Source organism: Hevea brasiliensis, chromosome 16, assembly GCF_030052815.1.
Source record: "Hevea brasiliensis isolate MT/VB/25A 57/8 chromosome 16, ASM3005281v1, whole genome shotgun sequence".
NCBI classification, from domain to species: Eukaryota; Viridiplantae; Streptophyta; class Magnoliopsida; order Malpighiales; family Euphorbiaceae; genus Hevea; species Hevea brasiliensis.
In genome coordinates, this window is record NC_079508.1 from 10,988,001 (window position 1) to 11,001,994 (window position 13,994).

Genomic DNA, 13,994 nt, shown 5'->3' on the forward strand with positions numbered 1-13,994 from the left:
AACATCAGATGTAGTAGCTGGTATTTTCTCTATCCTTAACCAAGATGCATATGTGTTGTTAGATTCTGGCTCCACACATTCATATGTCAGTGCTAGTGTGATGTGTTCTACTGCTATCCAGTGTGTACAAATGGACTATGATGTCCTAGTAACTAGTCCATTAGGTCAGGAGGTTAGGGTCAACAGAATCTATAGAGACTATCCTTTGGTGATCCAAGGATATATTTTTCGGTCAGATTTGATTAAAATGCCCTTCAGAGATTATGATATAATATTGGGAATAGATTGGTTAGCCAGGCATCATGCAATGATTGACTATAGACTAAAGACAGTACTTTTGGTCTCCCTTAGTATGGTGATGTAGTAATACATGGGGAGAGGCATTTATTACCATCAAACATCATTTTAGCTACACTGGCCTAAAAAATGATTAGGAAGGGGTGTGAGGCGTACTTGGCACATATGATAAACGCCCAAGTGGGTAGTCTGGCATTGAGGGACATCCCCACAGTATGTGACTTTCCAGATATGTTTTTTGATAAATTGCCAGGATTACGTCCAGAAAGAGAAGTGCTGTTTGAAATTGAGGTTATGCCTGGTGTGGACCCAATCTCCATAACACCATATAGAATGGCACCAGCAAAACTAAAAGAATTGAAAGTGCAGTTGCAAGAGCTGCTTGAAAAGGGCTTCATTCACCCCAGTGTGTCACCTTGGGGAGCACCAGTGTTATTTGTAAAGAAGAAGCATGGCACTCTCCGGTTATTCATTGACTATCGACAGTTGAATAAGGTGATAATAAAGAATAGATAGCCATTGCCCTGCATTGATGACTTATTTGATCATTTGAGGGGTGCCGCTGTGTTCTCCAAAATTGACCTGAGATCAAGTTATTATCAGCTGAAAGTACCAGAGCAAAGTATTCCTAAAATTGCCTTTAGAACCCGCTATGGCTATTATGAGTTCTTGGTCATGCCATTCGAGTTAATAATGCTCCGGCTGCTTTTATGGATCTGATGAACACTATCTTCAGACCATACCTCGATCAGTTTGTTGTGGTATTCATAGATGATATATTGGTTTATTCGAGGAGTGCAAAAGAGCATTATAGACATCTACGGATTGTACTGCAGACTTTGAGCAAGAAACAGCTATACGCCAAATTGTCAAAGTGTGAATTTTGGCTAAAGAAGATATCCTTTTTGGGGCACATAATATCAGCAGAAGGTATTAAGGTAGATCCTAGAAAGATAGAAGTTATCCTTAATTGGAAGCCACCTAGAAATATCATAGAAATTCACAGTTTTCTAGAGTTAGCTGGATACTACTGCCGTTTTGTGAAAGGGTTCTCCATGTTGGCATCTCCACTGACTAAGCTGCTTAGGAAAGATGTGAAATTTCAGTGGACGGATAAATGCCAGCAGAGTTTTAATGAATTGAAGAGGTGTTTGACTGAGGCTCCAGTCCTGACTTTACCTACTCTGGGTAAAGAATATACAATTTATAGTGATGCTTCTCACAATGGGTTAGGCTGTGTACTGATGCAAGATCGGAATGTTATTGCTTATGCATCATGCCAGCTAAAACCGCATGAGAGGAACTATCCGACACATGATTTGGAGCTTGCAGCTATAATGTTTGCTCTTAAGATCTGGAGATACTATTTGTATGGGGAGAAGTGCTACATCTACACAGATCATAAGAGTTTGAAGTATCTGGGCACTCAGAAAGAGTTGAATTTGAGACAGAGGAGATGGTTAGAATTGATCAAAGATTATGATTGTCTGATAGACTATCAGCCAGGGAAAGCGAATATTGTGGCTGACGCCTTAAGTCGCAAGACTATGGTAAGTCTACGGGTTACTCCTTTGTCTATGAAACATGAGTTGAGATCATTACATGCCAAGTTAGAGATTAAAGATGAGGGGCAGACAGCAGTTACATGGCATGTAAAGCTAGTGTTGATTGATCAAATCAGAATGGCTGCTCAGAATGATCAGAAATATCAGAAGCTATTAGAAGAAGTCAGAATGGGCAAGAAACTAGAATTCTCAGTAAGAGATGATGGTCTACTGCTACACCAGGGTAGAATGTGTGTTCCTAATGATGTTGATTTGAGGAAGATCATTTTGAAAGAAGTACATGAGTCTCCTTTTGCCATGCACCCCGGTGGCACAAAAATGTATAGAGGGCTAAAGAAGCATTACTGGTGGATGGGTATGAAAAGAGATGTGGCAGAATTTGTTTCCAAATGCCTAACTTGTCAGCAAGTGAAGGCAGAGCATCAAGTACCCACTGGTTTGTTACATCCACTACCAGTACCAAAATAGAAATGGGAGAGAATAATGATGGATTTTGTTATGGGACTTCCGAGGACACAGAAAAGTCATGATGCAGTATGGGTCATTGTTGACAGACTGACCAAGTCTACTCATTTTCTGCCAGTCCGAATGGACTACAGTTTAGAAAGATTGGCCAAGTTAAACATTGATGAGATAGTAAAACTGCATGGAGTGCCAGTATCCATCGTATCTGACTGAGATCCTAGATTCACTTCTAGATTCTGGGGTAGTCTTCAAAGAGCCCTAAGAACTAGATTGAACTTCAGTACAGCATTCCACCCATAGACTGATGGCCAGTCAAAGAGGTTAATTCAGATCTTGGAGGACATGCTACGAGCTTGTGTGATTGAATTTGAGGCCAGTTGGAATACACACTTGCCTTTGATTGAGTTTGCTTACAACAACAGCTACCAATCAAGCATTAGAATGCCTCCATATGAAGCTTTGTATGGTAGAAAATGCAAAACTCCCTTGTGTTGGGATGATGTAGGTGAAAGGAAGATGATTGGGCCTGAAATTGTTTAGCAAACTGAAGAGAAGATCAGGTTGATCATCGACTTAAGACTGCATCAGACCGTCAAAAGTCGTATATTAATCTGAAGAGAAGGAATATTGAGTATGTAGTGGGTGACAAAGTATTCCTCAAGGTTTCCCCTTGGAAGAAGATTATGAGATTCGGTAGAAAGGAGAAACTAAGTCCTCGTTTCACTGGGCCATATGAGGTTCTGGAGAGAGTGGGTCCTTTGGCATATCGTTTGGCACTACCCCAGAGTTACAGAAGATACATAATGTCTTCTATGTGTCCATGTTGAGGAGGTATCGATCAGACCCATCTCATGTACTACCAGTGGAAGAAATTGAAGTGAATTCAGACCTCACATATGAGGAAGAACCCATAGAGATTCTAGCTTATGAGGTAAAACTGCTATGGAACAAGCAGATACCGCTAGTGAAAGTGCTGTGAAACCATCATTCGGGCCAAAAGGCTACTTGGGAATGAGAGGAGGACATGAGAAGACAACACCCACAGCTGTTCAGAGACTGATTACCAAGTAAAATTTTAAGACAAAATTTATTTTAAGGGAGGGGGGGGGGAGAATTGTAACACCCCTATTTGTATAGCTTGGTATATTTCACTATTCCGGTGACCGGTGTCAGTCCAGATAATTAAGAGGATTAGAACCACTTCTAAGACAACTAGATAAGCCTTGAACACAAATAATTAATAATTGTCAATTTGTTAAGTATAAATAAGAAAACAAAATATAAGATGTTAAATGAGTCGAGAGTCACAGCGATGGGTGATCTTCTCGGAAAGGACTGCGAGATCAATTTAAACTCAAATTTTAAATAGTAAAATGTGACACTGTGGTCCTTAGGACTATTGCGAACACAATGGAAAAGAGAAAATCACAAAAAAGAATTGTTAAGCCGGTCAAATAATTAGGTCAGGGATCCGAAAGAAATATTGAATTATTTGCAAACTGGATCGAATTGGCAAGGGGGCAATTTGGTCAATTGACCCCTGAAGCTGACCCCTGACCTGACTTTCAAATAAAATCGGAGAAAAGAAAATTTTGGGATCAAGAATTAAATTAAAGAACTAAAGAAAAATAAATAAAAAAAAGGAGGAAAAAAAGAAAAAGTGAAAAAGTTATTACATCATGCATGACATCATGCATGATGCTATAAACTTAATAATTAAAAATTTGAAAATTGCATTGGATAATTGTGGATTAAACTAGATTAAAAACACAAAAAAGAAAAGAAAAAAAATAAAGCAAAAGTTGTTTTCCTCACCCATATTGCCGGCTCACTCTCTCTCACCCTCTCGCTCTCAAAATCCTCCATGAAAGCTCATTTTTAAGCTTGAAGAAACCATAATTCAGCCATAGAAAAGGGAAACTCCTTAGTTAAACCTTGTTAATCTCACTTGAAAAGAAGATTGATCAAGAAAAAAAGGAAGAAAAGAAGAAGAAAATTGAAGATTTAACATCAAAGTGAGGTTAGTTCTTTTAATTGAAGTTTTAGTTTATTAGTTGTGTTTGTGGTTTGAGTAACCTAGAAATTAACTTACAATCAAAAGAAATCATTTTGGGAGGACCAAAGGGAAATTCAGCCAGCCTAGGTGGGGGTATGATTTGCATGAGTTTGATTGAATTAAAAGTGTACATGAGCTTGAATGAGTTGAGAAATTATGTTTATATGTTTTGATTTAGTAAAATGTAACAAAATTAGTGAGTTAGGGTTTTGAACCTAGGGTTTGGGAGACAAAATTTTGAGAATTAGTCAAATGATGCGTTTGATCTTGTTTGAGCTGAAAAAAGGTCATGTATAACCAATTGAGGTATGTTGGAAGTGTTGGAACCAAATGGAAATTCGGATTGGATATGGTCATTATGCAGGCAGCATGACCAAGGTCCCTTTCAGGGACCAAAACTAAAAATTTACCAACCCAATTGGTGTGAGGTTAATTGGAGATGAAAATAGACACAAAATGACACATTTTTCATTTAGGAATCATGCCCAGAAAGTGACCGTAGCATAGCGAACAAATTGGCCAAATCCTAAATTGAGTGTTCTGCCTGGTGCAAAAATGACCAAATAAATAGTGTTTGTTTATTTGGCCATAACTTGGGTTAAGCAGGTCTAAATGACCTACAATTTTACCAGTAGAAAGCTGAGATATAGCCCTACAACTCTCATGAAGAACACAAACCCAAATTATGCCCTTAACCAAGTTATTTAGCCACCCAAATTTAATGACATAAAATTGCCAGAACCAGTTTTGGTGCCCAGAAAATCTGGGTTAGGCCAATCCGGCCAGCCATGTTTAAATGGCTATAACTTGAGCTACAAAACTCCAAATGGAGTGATTCTAAAAGGGAAATAAAGTTAAGACAATAAGGAACAATTTCTATGAAGAAAACTTAGCCAAATTCTAACAGCAACATGACCAATGGAACAGTGCAAAATAGGTCATCAAAACTGAAAATTTGAAAGTTTGCCTAAAAGACTTAAGTTTTGAGAAAATGACCAAAACCAATAAGTTAGATAACCAAAATGTGGTATGTGGGTATAATTGGATTTCCCATACCTATTAAGCATAAGAAAGTTAATATTTTGACTTGAATAGTACCATAAATAGTAACATCAACATGAAAATTTTCAAGAATGTAAGTTTAAGCATATTAGGGCTAGAATTGAACATATATAAATTAATTATTGGAATTATTGTGAGGCAGAGATACTGAGACACTATAAATTTCGTGTTTCAGCTGAAAAAGACACGGAAAGTCTAAGAGACTGAGTCAAGGCCTCAAGGCGACTCACGTCAGGTTTGTGCACAATAAAACCTATTTAAGCATTTTCTCATTGAAAATTTGATATAGTATGCACTATGAAATTTTCGTGTTAATTATGAGTTTAAGAACTTTTGTATTGCCACTTTGTGAATAAAAATGTGACTTTGGAAATTGATTTGATTTTGCATGCAATATTTGGATAAATTATTTTAAATTGATTTCTTATTCACACTTAGCATGACAGTGCCTTATTTTTCCTCCTCCATTTTTGGGGTTGAGATCGATTATTTTGCTCCCTCTCTGGTTTACCAGTTGAGTTTGTAGATCGAATGAGCACTCATTAGCTAGCTAGCCACCTCCCTCATTGATTTCGATTAGTGAGGTTATAGATCGCTTTGTCATGGTGTACAACGCGGCATTGATCGAAAATTTTGTGTCATGGCTTAAGTTGTGTATGAATTGGCAACACTATATTTATTAAATTGTTTGACCAAAATCGTGCTATAATGAGTTTTGATAATTGTGAAATATTTAAATTGTGATTTGTCAATGAATGTTTTATGTATTGCATTTCAAATTTTTATTATGCACCACTGAGTATTTTTATACTCAGTGATAACTTATTTTGCTGTCGCAGATAAAGGCAAGGAAAAAGCAGCAGGGTGAGCTACTGAATTGGCAAGGACTTCGCTAATATTTTTGTATGGGTATTTATTTATACCCTTGTAGTTATTTGATGTAAATATTATAATGTCTTATGTATTAATGAAAAGTTGAGCAGTTGTACATTAAATTATAATAATGTTATTTTGGATTTTCTTTTTATAAATTAAGATCTGTATTTGTAAATTAAGTACTATATGCAATGTGAATGAATTTGTGAAGTATTTTGAGATGACAAATTTTTTGTTGAGTTGTGGAATTGAATTAAATTGTGTTGACTTGAGTTGATTTGGGTTGGGAGTTGTGAAAATAATTATTGGAAGTGTTTTTACAGGTTTTTGAAGAACTGTTTTCTCAAAAATCAGATGGCACTCTGCCAAAATTTTTCTAAAATTTGTGGAAAAATAAAAAGGAATAAAAATTTTAACCAATTAATAAATTTTAATTAAATGTTTAATACCTATTAGAAAATGCTCACCACTTCCAAAAAGTAAGAAAATTATTTTAAAATCCCTTGTAGTGTGCTTAATGAGTTATCCGTAGGTGAAGTTCGGTAGTTCATTAGGTATTCTATGGGATCATGCCATGCCTTATAAAGGGGTAAGGTGTTACATATTTACTATTCACTAAATGCAAAATTTACCAATTATATCATTTATTTTCAAAATTGATTAATCTGAAATTTTCATAAATTTTTATAGAAAATCCAGCAGAGTGCCGGCTGTAAATTGGAAAATAGTTATTTTGAACCTGTTTAAAAGACACTTCCAATTTAGTTTTCCAAATCCAAAACTCCAATATACACACATATCAACTCAATCTCCAAATCTCAACACCATTTTCAAAATTGTTGTTCACATCACAATTCGAATCACATTCATGAATATTTCCCAACATTTCATTTTTCAACATAATATACAGAAAATTTCAATAGCATAAAATTTCATATATTTACATTATCATATGATTTCATGAGTTTGTAAATTCAATAAAAAACTAGTACAAAATGCAAAGTACAAAATACAACCCAAATCCTAACATCCTACCAAGCACACTGCAGATATGAGGTGACTGTGGACTCTGTGCAGATCTGACTAATCACCCAGTTTGAGGTCTGCTGGACTCCCCAGCTATGTCTCCAGTACCTGCATGTGACAAAAGTGACGCGCTAAGCAATTCTGCTTAGTGGTGCCAATATAAAATAAAATAGCTAAAAATAAAATAGATGTGCAGAATGCATGCTGACATTTTTGTAGACTAATTTCTTGCAATTATTGCAATATTATTTGATTAAAATTTAGTAAGATTTATTTTGATTGCCCGAGTAACCTATAATAGTCAACTGGACTGGATAAATGGGTAAACTGACACTGGGTACCAAGTAGCTCGAGCCATCACACCATCGATCACATATGTATCTCCCGGTGTGCAACAAAATAGCTAATAAGCTGTAATAATTATTAAGCACAAGGCCAAGTATCACCATAATATCAGAATGGCTAAAAGCCATAAAATCACAGAATGGCATAATGCCATGCGTAGTACTGCTAATTGAACCCTATTGGCATGCCAACCTATCCAAACCAATCATTCTAGGCATACTAGGGCGTTTTATGTAGTTAATGATTCAATTATTTATTTTTATAATGTAGATGTCACACCTTACCCCTCTGTAAGGCATAACATGATCCCGTAGAATACCTAATGAACTACCGAACTTCACCTACTGATAACTCATTAAGTACCCTATAAGGGATTTTAAAATAATTTTCTTACTTTGTCAAGTGGTGAGCATTTGTTAGTTGGTATCAAACATTTAATTTAAGTTGGAAGCTAGTTGATATTTTTGGCCCATTTTATTTTTCTGAAAATTTTATAAAAATTTTGATAGAGTTCTGCTTGTATTTTGAGAAAACATTTCTTCAAATACCTGAAAAAAAAACACTTCCAATAATTTTCCTCAACAACTTCTTCAATTTCACAATTACTTCAACCAAATTCAACACATTTATCAACTCCCAAAATTCTAATCCACCATCATCAAATATCATTAATGAATTTCATTCAATTCAAAATAGATGCTACCATTCATATTTCATTAATGACAAAGTAATTTATATACACCATTGCAAGGAAAATTTACATAAAAAGAAATTCAACTAAATTTTATTATAAACTTTGTACAAGCTGCTCAAGTTACATGTCCATACAATTACATGCAATACATTCATCAAAATGGATATTTACAGTCAGGGTATAAATTATACCCGATAACTTCAAGCTGATAGATCCTCAATTCTTAGCAGCTCAATCTGCTGCTCCTCTAGTCTCTAAATCTGCGATAGCAATAACAGCTATCGCTAAGTACTAGGACTCAGTGGTGCACAACATACTAAAATAATCTTTATGCAGATTTTAAATCACATTTATTCAAAAATTGGACTAAACATGAGCATTAAATACAAAACATGAATGATGAGATTTTAATGCAAACAAGTTCATTTCAAGTATCAGAACACATTCACAAAACCCACAGTTATATCATGCCATTCGAAACAAATATAATCTTAATAGCCAAAGGCTAAGGAGAAGTCACATCACAAGGCTAGCTAGCTCAAATATATGGATATCCATTCAAATCCTCTTCTACTGGCACACACCTCAACACTTCATCCAGAGAAGGAATCAAAATTCGAAACTGATTACCCCCACTAGTCATGCTAGTAAGGTGTTCAGATATATGGTCATGACACTGTGGTTTCAAAACTTATCTTAACAATTTGCTAAACATTGTCATTTCAAATATACACAATAACTTTCAACAATTTAGATCAAAAGCATCATAAATACTGTCACAATTCACTTTTTCAAATTATTCAAAACAATATGCAGCAAATAATTTATAGAAATTATACGATGTGCACAAACCTTAAGCGAGTCGCCTCTTGGCCTTGACTCGATTCCTCGGGTTCTTTCCCGGTGTTTTTTTCAACTGAAACACACAATTTCATAGTGTTTCAGTACCATAACTTAGCATAAATTCAAAAATAAATTTAACTTCACTTTTACCTAGCTCTAGTGTGCTAAACTCGACGTTCTTTAAATTTTGTGTTTCGAGGTTACTATTCACTACACTATTCTAGTCAAATTGTTGACTTTTTAACGCTTAATAGGTATGGGAATTCCAACTTCACCCACATACCACATTTTGGTCACTAAATTTGTTGGTCTTGGTTGTTTACTCAAATTCTAAGTCTTTTAGGCAAATTTGATAAATTTTCAGTTTTGGTGTCTAAGGTTGCACTGTTCCATTGGTCACTTTACTGTTGAAATTTGGCAAAACTTTCTTCATAGAAAATGTTTCTGTGACACCCCTTACCCAACTACAGTGTAGCCGAGCAAGTTATGCCACTCAGTGTGCCGGAGCACTCTATTTTATCTTAATTCATTTTTATCATAGTTTTGAAAATAACTTGTGAAATATAATTCATTTATTAAAATTGTAATTTATTTGAGGTTCCGAAAATTTTATAGAAAATCCGGCGGAGTACCGGCTAAAAATGGAGAAAACAGTTCTTCGGAACCTGTGAAAAACACTTCCTATGATCATATTCAATCATCTCATCACTCTCAAACTTCAATATCAAAATCTCAACATTTTTCACCATTCATTTCTCAATCATTCATCTCATGTGATAATCATGTACAAGTCACAGTTATGTATTCACTTTTCCTTTCACAAACACAATTTTCTTAACAATTCCTCTATTTGTCATTCATTCATTTCACATCATCATTAGACTCAAATCATAAATAAATTCTCACATGTGATTTATAATCACAATTTACAAGTACTTACATTAATACAAAATTATATTACATTTGTTTCAAATACACATGATAAAATAAGAGTTTAATTACAAAATTTACAAAAACCTCAAAATACAAAATGGGACCTAGTGTCCTACCAATGCACTGTGGATGGTGAGGTGACACGGACACTATGCAGAACTGTGAACTGCCTTACCGAATCTGTGGTCTACTGGGCCCTCTATCCAAATCTTCATTACCTACGCATTGCAAAAGCGACGCGCTAAGCATAAAGCTTAGTGGTACCAATAATACAAGAAAATATAATATGCAAATAAAATAATAATTTCCTTGCTATTGTGTTCATAAGAAATGAATAATTACTAACTTATTGTTTAGTCGAGGGCTAATCATGTTTTATGATATTAACTTCTTCATGCATTTCGTTAATTATTTTCTTCATGATCTTGAGCTTATTTGTATTTTTGTAATCATTCCTGATACTTAATTTTCGTATTTTCTTTAATAATCAGTTCAATCACAGTTATACTTTTCCATGCCCAAGTAACCTATCTTGAACGATTGGATCGATAACGGGTCGCTGGCACCGACGCCGCAGTTGCCTCGGGCGTCATACCATGGGACGGTAACGCCAACCATGTATGCGACAAGATGGCTAAAAAGCCATGATATCACATAATCAGGCATAAAAGCCATGAATACGGGCATAAAAGCCATGAATACGGGCATAAAGCCATGAATACAGGCATAAAGCCTTTCGCAGTACTGCTAACACAATACCCTATTGGCATGCCAAACTATCCAAACCAATCTTGTTAGGTATACTAGGGCATTTGATATTTTAAAATGTTAATATATTGTGCTTTATGACTTCATTTTTTCATGATAAATTTCAATCATAATTCATACATTCATTTGATCATTTATATGATCACAATTCACATCAATTATTCTTTTATACCATTGTACTCAAAATACTTCTCCTCTTTACAATAATGAGAACTAATGTCTCATTCATACATTAATATGGTTTATTTATCCATTCATTATGTTATTCATATTGATCTCAATTCTAAACAATGGTTCACATGTACCATTGTATTCAAAACATTTTTCTTTTCTCATTTATACATTCAAGAATCTACTTATGTAATTACAAATTTTATATTTCAAGTTTTGGTGTCACTATTCACCTCATTGGTCAACAAAAATGTTGACTTTTGCATAGACAATAGGTACATTGGTTTTAACACTCCCGATGTACCACATTTTGCATTTAAAACTTGTTGGAATCAATTACCAAATCCATTTCCAAGCTTATTTCAAGTTTTCATGTCACTATTCACTTCATTAGTCAACTAAAATGTTGACTTTTGCATAGAAAATATGTACATTGACTTTGGAACTTCAAACATACTACATTTTTCATTTAAAACTTGTTGGTTTTGGTCACTTTCTCAAAGCTTAGGTCATTTTGGCAAAATTGCCAATTTTCGGTTTTGGTGCTCCGAAGTTGCACTGTTTCATTGGTCGATTTACTGTTAGAATTTGACAAAACTTCCTTCATAGAAAATGTTCCTTATTTTGTCTAGTTGAATTTCTTTTTTTGAATCACTCCATTTGGAGTTTTGTAGCTCAAGTTATGGCCAAAATAAGTTTACTGTTCACGTGCACTGTTCCTGCTGAAATTTTGGGTTTTGGCAGATTTTGGTCCAACTTTGGTCAGTTATTTGACTAAGTTAAGTTCATAATTTGGTCTAACTTTCTTCATATGAAATATTCTACCATGCCTTAGGTTTCCATCGGTTCAAGAATCGCCTAAATCCGAGTTTTCTAGAGAGAGTTATAGCCATCCAAACATTACTGCTCAAATAAAAATTCTGGAAATCTCAGTACAGTAAACTTCACTTTGCTCAATGATTTGATTAGGTTTTGGTCATAATTTGGGGTAGGTTTCTTCATGAAAGTTGTTTGTCTATGTCTTAACTTGTTGCTGTAAAAATTTCAGATCAATTGACCATTTCTACAGTGAGTTATGGCTAAATGAACAGTTACTATTCATTTGGTCATTCTGCAGGGGCTGTTTGCAGGGTATCCGGATTGGGGCCAACTTTGGGTCCTCTTGCTTTGGTCTTTTGGGCATGGTTTCTTCAGAAAAAAAAAATGTGCTATTATAAGCCTAGTTTCATGTCCAATTGGACAAACACCAATTGGACCAACACAGCCCAAGCTATGGCAGTCCAAGTGGACTGAATTTTCAGTCACTCTGCTGCACTAACAAGGCAGCCTACACATTCACTTGGCTATACTATTTTTCAGTCCAATTCATGGTCAACATACCTAAAATGGTCACTAATTGACCCTTATAATGTTCTTTCACAATTTCATAAGCTAAATCCAAATTTCACTTCTCAAAACCCTAGCTTCCAATCCATGAATCATGCAACACATCCCAATTAAGGTCATCAATCATTCATATGTCACTATCTAAGCTTGTATTTAGGTTTTAGCCCAATAAAACTCATCAATTCTTCATCCTATAAGTGCTGGCCAAAATTTGCATCTCAATTTCACACATGATTTTCTTCAATTTCTTAATTATTTATTCATATTCAAACTAAATTTCAATAAGTAAACAAGATTAGGAAGTTAATATGCACTAACCTTATTTGATAAAATTCCCAACTTGTTAAACCTTCACTTTCTTTCCTCTTCTTGGCTGCCAAAAGCTTCCCCAAGAGGTATGGACAAGTTTTGATGAAGGTGACTTAGGGTTTAGTAGTGGAAATTCATGGGAAAAATGAAAGTGATGAAAGAAACTTCTATGGAGGCTATGGAGAAGAGAGTCACGTATTGGAGGAAGAAGAAGAAGAAGAGCAGATTTATTTTGGTCCATTTTGACTCTTTTAAGTGTTTTAAGAATGCTTATTAACTTGTGATTGGTTGGGATTAAGTGAGTGACATCATGTGATGTCATTATCTTTAATTTTCTTTATTTTCTTTTCTTTTCTTTTCTACTAGCTTCAAATTAATTTTTCATCAATATTAATTCATATTTTATGTCATAATAATTATTTACTCAACTGGACAAGTCGGCCAAAAATCGTCTCTGAAGGCGAAATGACCAAAATGCCCTCCGTTTGGCTTCACGGGTCAAAATTGTCTGTACCGATTGAAAAATTTTTCTAAATATTTTCTTAGCATTCTAATGCCATAGGAACCTCAATGACCCTTCTCTGGAGTCCCAATAATTATTTTATGAATTTTTCCCCGGGTCTAGGGCTCCTCGTTGCGAGGATCGCAACTTCCCTCTGGTTACCCATCGCTTGGGCACCGGCTCATTTGACTTGTTTGTATTTTATTTCTAAAATTTTTACTAAATTTTTCTCATTAATATTTGAATTAATTATGGTTTCTCACTTTAGTTTAAATATTTTTTCCAGAAGTTCTAGCTGTCCGGACCGACACCGATCACCGGAATAGTAGACTGTGCGGAATTGCTACCGGGAGGATGTTACAGTTTCCTATTGTCTTAAGTTTATTCTCCTTTTTGAATCACTCCAATTAGAGTTTTGTAGCTCAAGTTATAGCCATTTGAACCATGGCTGCCGGATTGGACTCAACCCAGTTTTCTGGGCAAATTTTGGTTCTGGCAGTTTTAGGTCACCAACTTTGGGTGGCCAAATGACTTGGTTAACAGCATAATTTGGGTTGGTGTTCTCCATGAAAGTTTTAGGTATATACCTCAACTGTCCACTGGTAAACTTTCAGGTCATTTAAACTTGCCTAGCTCAAGTTATGGCCAAATGAACAAACACTATTCATTTGGTCATTTTGTACAGGGCAGACTGAG